The 12,531-nt window shown below is 37.7% G+C and overlaps 1 long non-coding RNA gene across 1 annotated transcript in view; it reads left to right on the top strand.

The window, feature by feature from the left end:
* LOC109307891 overlaps nucleotides 1-12,201 on the top strand; it is a 37,521-nt gene extending 25,320 nt beyond the window's left edge. Inside the window, exons 3-4 of the long non-coding RNA XR_002100392.1 lie at nucleotides 8,524-8,640; nucleotides 11,765-12,201. This is a non-coding gene — a long non-coding RNA (uncharacterized LOC109307891). The remainder of the gene's footprint in view (nucleotides 1-8,523; nucleotides 8,641-11,764) is intronic.
* The last annotated feature ends 330 nt before the right edge of the window (nucleotides 12,202-12,531 follow it).

Here is a 12,531-nt window from a genome sequence, read left to right as displayed (position 1 = left end):
GCCAGAGAATGGCTCTGGCCAGCCAGGCTCTGGTTTTGGGCAACACACGCTGCAGCCATGCGCACTGCCCCCCCCTTTTTTTAGGTTTTTTTTTTTGGATACTGGGATTTCCCAATATCCAATTTTGGCTCCATGCTGCAAATATGCAGCATGGAGAACCTTTTCAAGTATGCCACATGTGTTTGCAAAGTGCACATTCCTGCTCAGCTGGTCGTGCCCAATATGAGCAGATATGGGTATTGGTGGAAAGTCCCATTTAGGCTACACATGGGCCCAGGGTTTGTGTGCTGTAATATAGTCTCAAAGGTGCCACCTTAGGGCTGATCAGTGGTCTTTTTAAAATGAGCTGATAGTTCAGTTCAATACCTAGCAGACAGTACTCATAACACAAACATAACACAAATCTGGTACAGCTATTGTATTATTTTTAGTATTCTCAGCCCCCATTCTTTTGAAGAAGCATTCACTGTTTCTCAGGAGATATTCAGCACCTGAAAGATTATGATTCTCAAACATGGAAGTTATACTACTTGTTTATGTTACTGAGAAGAAGCCTGCAGTGCTATTGAATGTATTGTATTCAGTGAATAAATAAAAAGTGTGGTAATTTAACATCTTACACAAGTATAATATTTACGGATATAGTAAAGAATTAATACAGACTGTTTAATAACATTATGTTGTGTACCAAATAAAAGAAATGTGTGTGCCATATCTTCTTTGTAAGAAATAATACAAGAATTGCTATTTCAGTGCTGCAGTTTCTGGCATTTGGGTCCCTAAGGCACATCTGGTAGACAGTAAGTACAAGTAAGCCTGCAGGTTTCTACAGGCAAAGCAACCATCAGTGTTGTTGCAATGCTGTTCAGTTTGAGTGAACCTTGATTATGATAACATTTAGGATCTTAGTTACATCCTTAAAAGCTACAAATCTAATGTGGACATCCAAAATGCATCAAGAGTGTTTCTGAAGATCTAGGCAGACAAGATTCTTTGGGTAGATGTGATTCTTTTATTAGACCAACTCACAGTTGGAAAAATGTTCTTTGCAAGCTGTTGGGCACAAACACCCTTCTTCGGGCATACGGAGAGTCTGTTGGTGAATTACCTGTGGGAGCACACTTTTCACAAGACAACCACTCTCTCTCCCATCTCTCAGTTCTAATCCTCAAAGGGAATTTACAAAACACGTTTCATAAATGAGCCTACAGACTTCACTTCATTAATCTACTGGATATAAAACATCATGGGCTAAATATAGACATTGGATTTATGGCACATTATAACCATTTACCAGCTCCATTCTTTTATTGGCACTTCAACATTCCCCCTTCCCCACCTCCCACCTCATCTCATACCTATTGTCTCCCATCACTCTGATCCTCACTGCTACACATTTGCATTTTCACAGGGCACATCTACACATCGCCCTATGACAATGTAGTGATGTGCTACATAGCCATACAGTACACTATGGTGGTGTAGTGATCATGTGGGTCTCCACACGATCGGCAGCTACATCAATGTAGCAGTGCGCTCCCCCAGTATGGTAGGGGGTGGGAAGGAAGTACTAAAGCATGGTGTCATAGCAGCAGTGCCATACAGCAACGTGTAAACATGCCCACAGACCTGTATTTTGTATATTGGCTTCTTTTCTACCCAGGAGAGCACACAATTCACCATCAGACTCTCTCTATGCCTGAAAAAGGGTGTTGGTGCCCGAAAGCTTTCAAAGAACAATTTTTCCAACTATTTAATTGGTCTAATAAAAGATATTACATCTACCCAGAGAAACTTGTCTGCCTATGTCCTTAGATTAACATACCTAAAGCCAGCAACCCTTTCTGAAGATTTGTCTGTTAAATAGTAAATTTCAGTCTCTCAAATAATAGACATAGGTTATATTTATTTACCTCTGCAAATATTCCACTGAAATTAAAATATATATCAATATGCTGATCAGACAGTCTTGATGGAATTACCAATTCTTGATGGAATTGAAATTCAATATGAAGACCATTTATTCATCTATTTAGAAAAAAAGATTATTTTGATCCAAAAGGCAATGTAATTGAACCAATTGACCTTTTAAAGCTGATAAATTCAATGCAACATTTTACACCAGCCAGTCTTCATTGGTTCTGATATTCTGTGAAAAAACACTTTCCTTCCAAAGGACATACTCCACTGTACATGTTATTAAAATGCTTCAGCAGAATATGAAATAAAAAGTAAAGTATATTTTAAATATATTTTCCGGTTTCAAACATTCCACTTCTTTAGCCATTTTTAGTGCACTAACTATTTCTACAAGTTTAATAATTTAAAAGAGGCAATAATTTTCCTTGACTAAAATTCTCAATGCTGCCTCACAATCCTCAAACCATTCAAATCAAGATTTTAATTGTACATATACATATATAACATGTACGTGTGTGTGAGTATAATTGTGCATATATGTATATAGTGTGTGTGTGTGTGTGTGTGTGATGTTTAGTACTATGGCATTTCAAATTGCCAGTGTTTCTATAAACCAGTGTAAAATGAAGCCATCTGCAATCTGTATACTGAGCAAAGAAATAAAATTATCCTTTAATGCAACCGTAAAACTGTGGCATTCTAAAAATGGCATAGAGCAATGTGTCCTAGAGCATTAGATATCAGTTAATCGTTTAGCAGCTTTTTCAATAGGGCATCTCTTTGAGCAAGAATACATTGTCTTAGAGAGGAGTTTTGAAGACTACTGAAGAAATTTGTCAGAGCACCAGATTTATAGTGCTTTCTCTTTTTCAAAATTTACCGTGTAATCACTAATCTCTGGAAAACTTTGATTTAACATGTCATCTAAAAGATATTACTGTATTACTATAGCACACCAGCCAGAATGAAGTATACAAGACTGTTGGTAAATGGAATGCACCCAAGATTTCCAGGCATGACTTGATATTAGCACAAGAGTGAAAATGTCACTGCCTAATGTAATTATAATATTATTAAGCAGAGTTTATATGCCAGCATAGTTTTCAAGGGTTAAAAGGCTGGTTTATTGTAAACATTGTTTTAACTATTTGGTATTTTTTTGAGTTAATCTACTATCTGTGCATTATGATAACACCACTAATACTCCCAGTGACATGAGAGTTGAAACACTGTTAGACCAAGATACTATTTATTCAGTATTAATTAGGAATTCAGAATCTAGTTTTCTTATTTTCCCAAGCAAACTATATCTACTTTTCAACATATGATAATTTTTGTGTACTGCCTTTTTAATTTGAATTAACTTTTTTATTTTTAGATTATGTGCCCCTTGATATTTTCATTACAGTACACTCACACACTGTTAATCTGTACAGGTGTCTCCATAATCAGTTACACAATATTCTCCAATTTTTCCCCAACAATTGGACTTGGAATGCCATGCTTTCAAGATGTGAAACTGCACAGAGTATGAAACAAAATACGTTCACTGAAGGAATTCTAGAGTGTTATGAGATTATATTTCATTTTATAATGTCAAAGGTTCCATAGGCAAAAATTTGCAACAGTTAAGAAGTATGACCTTTAAATTAGTCACATGAAATTCAAGGCATAAACTTTAATATTAACTCATGAGCGGCATGTTCATGACCAAAAATCTGGTAGAAGGGATAAATCCCTCAACCCTTACTCATGTGAATTGTCCCATTGACACCACTATTACTATTCAGGTAAGAATACAGGATCAGGCCCTGTAAATGTGGAAATGTCTTAAAATGTTAAAGTGACAGGTTTCAGTTCATCACATACAAGCTTAAGTTTAAGTACATTAATAAACCGATTCTTCTTCAGCAAAGCATTTAAGCACATACTTAACTTTGGAACTTAAACTTAATTGCTTGACTAATTCAGGATCTCAGTTCTGAACAAGCTTGTTAGAGCTGCTCTTATGTTTGTAGAGTAAATAATTACATTATGACATGGTAATCTATGGGGGGTTTGGTGGGGGTTGTTTTTTTTTTTTTAACAAATATAGCTATTTTAGATCAATATTTGAAACTGCATCTACTGAAAAGGACAAAAATGACCCTGCACAGGATAAACACTTTGAAGATGAATCACTGGATGAACTCTGGTTCACCTCCATAGTCATCTACACACATACCTGTGAAGACTCAGAGACATACAGATCCTTAAAGGACAGCTTTTACAGCTTTAAGTGGCAGTCTGAGGGCCAGACATGTTCATTGTGATGTTGTAACCTTTAGTGCTGCTACTATCAATCTAAAAGTAGATGCAAAAGAAGAAGAAATGCATATAATCACTATTTTAACCCCCACCTTCCACATTTGAATGTTCCAGTAATTTTAATTGATTCAGTAGACATTTAAAACAAGTCTTTTCTAGTTTATTCATATATTTCATAAGTATGAAAGATAAAGCTTGTAATGAAAGTCATTAAAAATGGTAAACTTTGTTTTTAATGTTCAGCCCAGAGTTCAGCTAAGTAACAAAAAATGTTTCTGACCCATTTAACCTGATGGACATTAAGAACATGCCTAAAAAGTATGCCTTACCTTATGTACCATCTTTATGTAGCCTTGTTAAGCCTTATACAAGACTACTGCATCCACTTTTGGTGTCCATGTTTTAAAAAAAGATGAAAAATTGCAGCAAATGTAAGAAAAAGCCGTGATATGATTTGAGGGCTGGAGCAAATATCTTGTTAGACCCTCTCTACACATGCAGGTCAAAGCACAATGGGATCTAATGCGTGATTACACAATTGCACCTCCTCCCATGCCATACGTCATGGCAGGAGGCATGATTGTGGGACTGAACATTAGATCCCATTGCACCTTATAGCCGGTGCAGAAGGAGTCCAATCCAAGGCAACAGCAAGCTCCCATAGCTGGGAGCCCGATGCATCCCAGGTGAAGGGCTCCCAAGCATGGGGGCATCCGACATGCTCCCACAACTGAAGTATCACCACTGTGGTGATCTCCCTACCCTGGTAGTGTGTGAAACCCCAGGGGCAAGGGGGTGTGTGGGGGGGAATCACTACAGGGGCAATTCCCTTCTGTCCTGGGATGTGGGGAAACCCCCAGGGCTGGAGGATCATGGTGAACCTCTGGCCCCAGGGGTTTCCCACACCCCCAGGATTGGGGGATCACCCCTGCAGTGATCCTCCAGGCCTGGGTGTTTTCTGCATGTTGGAGCCCTAGGGATCACAACAGCTGTGATGACCAGGGTCCATAGATTTGGACCCTGAACTCTGGGGATTGCAGGTGCCATGATCTCTAGGGCTCAGGGGTATGGGAAACCCTTGGACCTTGGGAATCACAGCTACTGAGATCCCTAGAGCTTGGGTGTTTTATAATAGGCATGGTGCACCCCTGCAGCTGGAAGCCCTGTCAGCTTATGAGATTCCCAGCCACAGGGGACACCCTACTACACATGCAAATTAAAGCCTGATAGAAGCCAGCTATAAAGTTAGTACACAGTTTTGAGGTCTAACTTTATAGCTGGTTGGAGCTTTTTATGGCATGATAGCTACTTTGCATTATATAGGTGGTCTCCTGGGAATTGCAGAATTAACCAGTTAATTGCACAATACTGATGATGTGTAGAGGGGGCTTTCCAGTAAGTGACTGAAATAATTAAACTCGTTCCTAAGGAAGGACAGTTGGGGTGTCTTTACACATGCTCCTGGAAGGGGGCGGGGGAGGGCAGGGGAAGTGTTTTACTTAGAGAGGTTTTCAGGAGCCACTCTAATTAGAGCTCCTGCAGTGTCTCATGTATTCAGTTAAGTATGTGCTTAAATGCTTTGCTGAAGAAGAATCAGTTTATTAATGTGCTTAAACGTAAGCTGGTATGATGAACTGAAACCTGTCACTTTAACATTTTAAGACATTTCCACTTTTACAGGGCCTGATCCTATATTCTTATTTGAATAGTAACAGTGGTGTCAATGGGGCAATTCACATGAGTAAGGGTTGCAAGATTTATTCCTTCTACTAGTTTTTGGTTATGAACATGCTGCTCATGAGTTAATATTAAAGTTTATGCCTTGAATTTCATGCGACTGAGTTCAAGATCATAGTTGAATTAATTGAATATGCTCCAACACCTGCTAGTTAACGTGTTGGAGCAAGTGTCAGGAACATGTATAGATACCCTTGATGCCCAAAAGCTTGTCCAACACCTCTCCCAGTTATGCATTGTCCAATAAAACCTATTGCACAAAACTCTTCCTTCTTTTATCTTATGATATATTATATCTGCACAGGGAGAAAATACTGGTTATGAACGGGCTCTTTAGTTTAACAGAAAAAGGTACACAAAGGGTAAACGTCTGGAAACTAAAGCCAAACAACTAGCAATTGGAAATAAGACACAAGTTTTTAACACAGCAGATCTTAAAGAATGGAAGAAGCTTTCAGGAATGTAGTGGACTGTCTCTCTCTGGATGTTTTTAAGAGATGCTGTAGCCAAACAGAAGCTATTGTTTCAATACAGGAGCAACTGCAGGAAATTTAAGAGCTTGTGATATATAGGAAGTGAAAATAGATGATGTAAGCATTCTTTCTTGCTTTACGTTTTGAATATGATTGTGTTTTGCTGAATAGTGAGTGTTTGCAGATTGTGCTGACTATGAGGGGCAATATATTCAGATGTGTTAATTTGTATGCCTCAATTTTGGGATTTAATTTTCCAAGATCCTGCTGGGAATTGCACTAATAAGAGTAGAACTAACTGCAATATTTTATTGCAGATGAATATTTTGAATGTTTATAGTAGAATGCTACGCTATGCTTAGTTTAGTTTTTAAAATAAGGTTCAATATTTTCAATACACTAAACAATGGGAAAGCCAGTGGTGTTAAAAGTGGAACTCAAATATAAGAACTTGTTTTTTATTTCTGATTCTTCTGCATCATAAACAAAGTACATCTAGTTTAATATCTCAGTGGACTGCTCTCACTAATGTCACCTTAAATTATAAATTGAGTATTACAGTTACTAAAACCCTCCCCACTATGCTATTTAAAATAGCATGTTCAAGTTCCTTAATGCATTATTTATACAAAGGATTCTTAAAACCTGAAAAGATGATGGGTGGGAGTCACACTTTTGTCCTAGCACTATCATAAATTAGCCTATATTTATTGTTTAAGTTAGGTGTGTGGCTGAATCAATAAAGGGGGCTCTGGAGTCTCAGATTCGGGTAGGGTGAGAATTCTTTCAGGAGCGAGTCTTCAGTTAAGTGATGAAATTACAATTTTTGAGAAGAAATTTATTGAGTGAAATATAACTTGCAGAAGACAAGTTGCAGACAAAGGACCAGCAAGGAAACAATGATTACCTAGCAAAGGTGGTCTTGGGTTGGAGGAGGAATAGAGGACTGTATTGAAGACCTTGAAGATACTATATTAAAACTGCCATTTAGAAATATGGTGAAGATATGTCCTTATAAGATTTTTTTAACTTGTATTAATTGTGATTATTTTCTTACAATTTAGCCATTTTCTAACAAAGTCTAAGAGTTTTATTTATGTAAGAAATGTTTTTTAGGGTTTTTTTACTTTTTGGAAATATATTTACCTTGAAGACCTCGATCTATAGTTATTCTGCTACCTAATTATAATAAACTTATTATTTTTGAGTCTCTTTCTCTTCTTTCATATCAGAAAAGATTAAATCATCTATGATGGTGCTCTATCTGACAATGCTATCATTTGAAATCATTTGTCTAAATTATTGAGTTGGGATGCTAAAAGGACAGTATTGTTAAAACCAAAACACCTTTTTTACGTTCACTGGTATTATTTGTCACTATGTACTAGCACTGTACAGCTGGAAATAATAACTGTCTTCAATTACCTCATCTTTGATGCTTGCCAAAAAGTACATGCAATCACATGTTTAATTCATCATGTTTTGTTTGTACATTAATAAAAGGAAATTGCACAGATGGGAACTGCAAAGCACTATATAGCACAAGTAATGAAGAAACAGCAAAAGGTCTGGTTTGGAAGTTATGTGTTCATTTACAAGTTGTTATGGAACTAAAATAAAATACAATTCTCAAGCAAACCTTAGCTAGGTGGTCAATATTTGCAAAACAAACACTATGTATGGTCCCAATTCTGAAAACCTTTCCGTGAGTAATCTTTATTTAGAGATCAATATACTTCATTTAGGAATGTCACAGGAGATAAGGATTACTAATGTAAGAACTTACACAGTCCTGTCTTATAAAATTATTGGGTGGCACTTAATTTCTCGCTAAGTCAACCATGGGTGAATTTGACTTATATTCTATAATAGGTAGGCTTTACACACCTCATTTTACCTGCCTGAAACCATGCAGAAAGTTACAAAATGTGGTATCTGCTAGAGACAACGATAATCATGAAGTATTTTAAATTTGGGAAGAAAAAACACTGGAATTTCTATGGTTACAACTTTTAGATCTCTTTCCTTTTATTTCATTATATTATATTATATTATATTATATTATATTTATACTCGCTATTCTTAGACTTTTGAGGCTTTGTAAGAAATAATGGCTGTCCACCCATGAGAAAAAAACAGAGAAATGAAAGATGAGAAATGAGAGAAAAGATTTTTCTCACCATTAAAACTCAGAAGCTCTCATGTAAGTAGAAAGAGCAAGGGCTGGGAGGGGTGGAGAGAGGGGACTGCAGTTCAAAGTTAGAACCTGAAAGCAGGATCCCATCAGCATGTTCTGCATATTCTGACAAAGGAAGAACCTGCTTCACACTATGCTTTGGCAGGAACTTCTTTTTCAGGAACTGTTGAAAAGAGGCAACAGAGCCATAGCTCATGCCTGAGCCCTAATCCCATAGTGAGTGCTTCTGGGAATGCGTCCTTTCCTTGAGTAGCTACTAAAATAAGCAAACACTTCTTTCCTGTGGTACAAAGTGGATGTCAGGTACTGCACAACCTGACACCTGCAAGTTCTTGCCCGTGTACCAGAGTGCAAAGCTGTTGTGCTGCATCACAAGTGCAGGCAGAGGTTCAAGTAAGGTTACACATGAGGTGTCATCTTTCATTCTGAGCTGTCTCAAGTATCCTCCTTGCCTACATTCTTACACGGAAAAGCACAAGGAGAAAAGGGGCCTGGCACTGATGAAAAATGGGTGTGTCTGAATAGAGAAGAAATTCTCATTATGTTAAGGAGGGCTTAAGCTAAATATTGCCTCTTAGGCTGTAGTTCTGCTCCCATTAATGTACCTGCAGGAACCTGGGCTCTCTGATGTATTCATTACTATTCACCTTGCAAGCATGCAATGCTGCACCTGCAGGATCAACTTTATGTGGAATTCAGATCTGCAGCATGGTTGAAAAGCTAATTTGCAACACTGCCTATGACTGAGTTCAAAATGTGAGTGGAATTGGTCAACTGAAAATTTCAGTGAGGTTGTAAATGCTCATCCAGTGGTCAGGTAATATTACATCCTTTGTAAGATCTTGCCCACTCTTGAAATGTGTAGCTTAACTTGCTTCACAATGAAGTCTCTTGCATATGCAAATACTGACATGAATAACACAACATTTTAATGCTACTTAGCCACCTTTCTTTGAGGCAATTTACCAAGTGCTAAACTACCACAGTTCATCTTACTGTGCAGTAGAAAGATACACATAAATGGCATACAACAGCTGAAGCACGGTAAGTCCTTGCAAGCTCCTCTTTTACATCACAATAATTTATTAATTTGGCCATACTTGGCATTTTAAACCCACTTTGGAAGTGGCTTTACTGAGATATGGGGATAAATCTTCATCCCAAAATAACTGCTGAACATTGTTTAAGTCCTGCAACTGGTGTCCCACACTGCTTTTCCTGGTTATTTGAGTTAACATTTTCATTTACCTGTGTTGTTCTCTGTTGCTCAGGGATTATCCAGACCAGTTGTTGCTTGAGTTAGATTCTACTGTGTAGTCAGGTACAATCATTTGCCATATCAGCTGAGGTTCACATACCCGTGTAATGCTTCTGAGTCATGTCTCAAGCTTCTGTATGGTTCTGTGACAGCTGAAAATTATGTCTGTGTGATAAAGGTGTTTGCTGAAGGCTCTATGAAGATTTGACCAAGTGTTTTTCTGTCTTTTGTTTAGCTATTAAGCTATATGTTGTTGCTAAGAGCCTAATTAAAGTTAACATGAAGTAAGGCCTAGTAAATTTAGCACAGCCTGGAAGTAGTAAGCCCCTGTGGAGTAGTTAAAATTAACCTTATCAAAGGAATGCAAGGCTTGTACTGCTATTGGTCAGTCTAAGGACAGTTGAAGTAAAAAGAATCTGAATGGCTGTAAGTTATCAGCACAGTTCAGAAGTTATAAATTGGCTGAAACATCCAGAAATCATTCAGAAGGAAGATACAGCTCTGTGAAAGGGATTAATTACCTGTTGACCTGGATCAGTGGGCCCATGGATCTCGAGGACCCCAAGGACTGAATACTAGGGTCCTTCCCGGTAGCTCTTGGACAGCGCTGATCGGGGACACGTGAGTTCGCTGAGCTTTGTGAAAAGAAAAATTTGTCATACATCAGGCATCAGAGGGGACTGCTGATAAGTTGCCAACGTGAATTATTCCTGTCTGTCATTGTTTGTATTGTTACTACACATAGTTGTGTTTTTGTTAAGTCAATAAACCTTTCTTACCTTTCTACCCCCCAACCACACTCTCAATCAATCCCAACTGGTGGCTGGGACATTGTCCCATACTAAGATCATGGATTTTATTGCCCTCAAGGGTGTATATAGGTTCGAATGAGTGGCAGCCACTTAGCAGAGACAGACAGATACATATCACAAAGATCACAGAACAAAGGGATGCTATTCAGTGCAAACGAAAGGCAGAGGTTGGGCAAGAAGAATGTTGAGTACAACAATACAGTCTCGGGGAGGTATACCAGGAAGGGAACCCATTTCCAGTCCCATCCCCCGCCCCCCCACCCCAAAGATACAAACAAACATGACTGAAGTTTCCTGTGCCCCATCCCACACCTCTCTGCATATTAATCTCTCTCTTGCCTGCTCAAACTTCCCATCCTACCCAAAATGGCAGAACCACATCAATTTCCAAAGAACCTGTTTGATTGAAAGGCACTTAACTATAGTGGCAGATAATAGTGAAGAAGAAAACATCATTTTTTGAATCATAGTTTAATTATTGCCCTGAGTTTTGAGCCAACAGGAAGTATTACAAAGTAAATTGCACAAATTACTCTAGAAGGACATTTACAAAAAGAATGTTATTTTAAAGCATTTGAATAAATTCACTTCTTTGGGATTGCTTCAGAATTCTGTTTATTTTGCAGTGCACTTTATGCTGGTCCACAAAATAGAGAGAGAAGTTCTCAGGCAGGTGACAGGAAGTTACAAGCTTGCTTCTAATTCATTTCCCTCCACTTCCCAGCACCCACCCACTCAGCATCACATTGTCAACCTGTAGAAGTGCACAGGCAATTATTACTTTTCATCTAGTTACCTTTCCTCACAGCTCTATTCCATATTGTATTAATTAATTATTTATCTAAATTGCTATAATATAAATTGCCATAACTCTTGTCTACAGATCCAGAGCCGCCACACAAAGGGGAAAGACTAGGAAAATGACTTACCATTTCTGTGCTCACCCAGGACTCATTCCAATTCAATGGAAATACAAGTTGAATACTGAGGGGGGAAATTTTATACCTGCTATAGAGATTACAATTTGGATAATAACTTGTTTCTTTCACATTCCCCATAGAAAAAATGTGATCAAGGGGAGAAGATATCACTGACTACCTGGATCACCTCGTTGGATCAGTATGGCTATCCATGACTTTTATTAATGAGAGGCATCAGCAAGTCAAATGTAAAGTAGATATTTGAAGTCAAAAGGATGCTGGGGAGGATGAAAAGGCCAAGACATTTGACTACTTGGCCTTAAGGCACAAATTTGGATCATTGTCTGCATGGTTTATCTTTGCATACTGTTAGGAAAACTCAGTTTCTTTTTTTTTTTTTTTTTACTGTTCACAACATTCAGCTTAGTGTTTTCTTGTGCGTTTAAAGAAACATGCAGATGTCTTTATATTTATGGTTTTCAGTTTTGCACAAGTGAATTAAAATCCAGAATCATTATTGTTATAAAACACACATGCATGTTCTGATAATACCCTAACTTTCACTACAGTAAAAAAAGCCCTAAAAAGTTTAGTAAAACATATTAAGTATGACAATAATAAGTTATAATTAAATCATTCCTTTTTCCTATTCAAATATTCAATAAAAAGTGTTATCAGCCAGGGAAGCAGAAGGTAGATTAGGTATCCCAAAACAACTGAAGTAATAGCAATGCTATCATTGTCCTTTGTTCCACAAACAAAAAAAAAAAGTACTCCGGAGTTTCTATAGATTTTGGTATCATAGACTATTTCTTATCTCCTAATAGTAATGCTGGTGAGAAATACTCTTTTATGTTGATGACCTCAGAGGCTTTTGTTGAAGAGAAAAAATAGACACTAGCCCAGT

The sequence above is a fragment of the Crocodylus porosus genome, unplaced genomic scaffold, assembly GCF_001723895.1.
Source record: "Crocodylus porosus isolate Cpor-Errol unplaced genomic scaffold, CroPor_comp1, whole genome shotgun sequence".
Classification (NCBI taxonomy): Eukaryota; Metazoa; Chordata; order Crocodylia; family Crocodylidae; genus Crocodylus; species Crocodylus porosus.
This window is presented reverse-complemented; position numbering and strand designations above follow the sequence as displayed.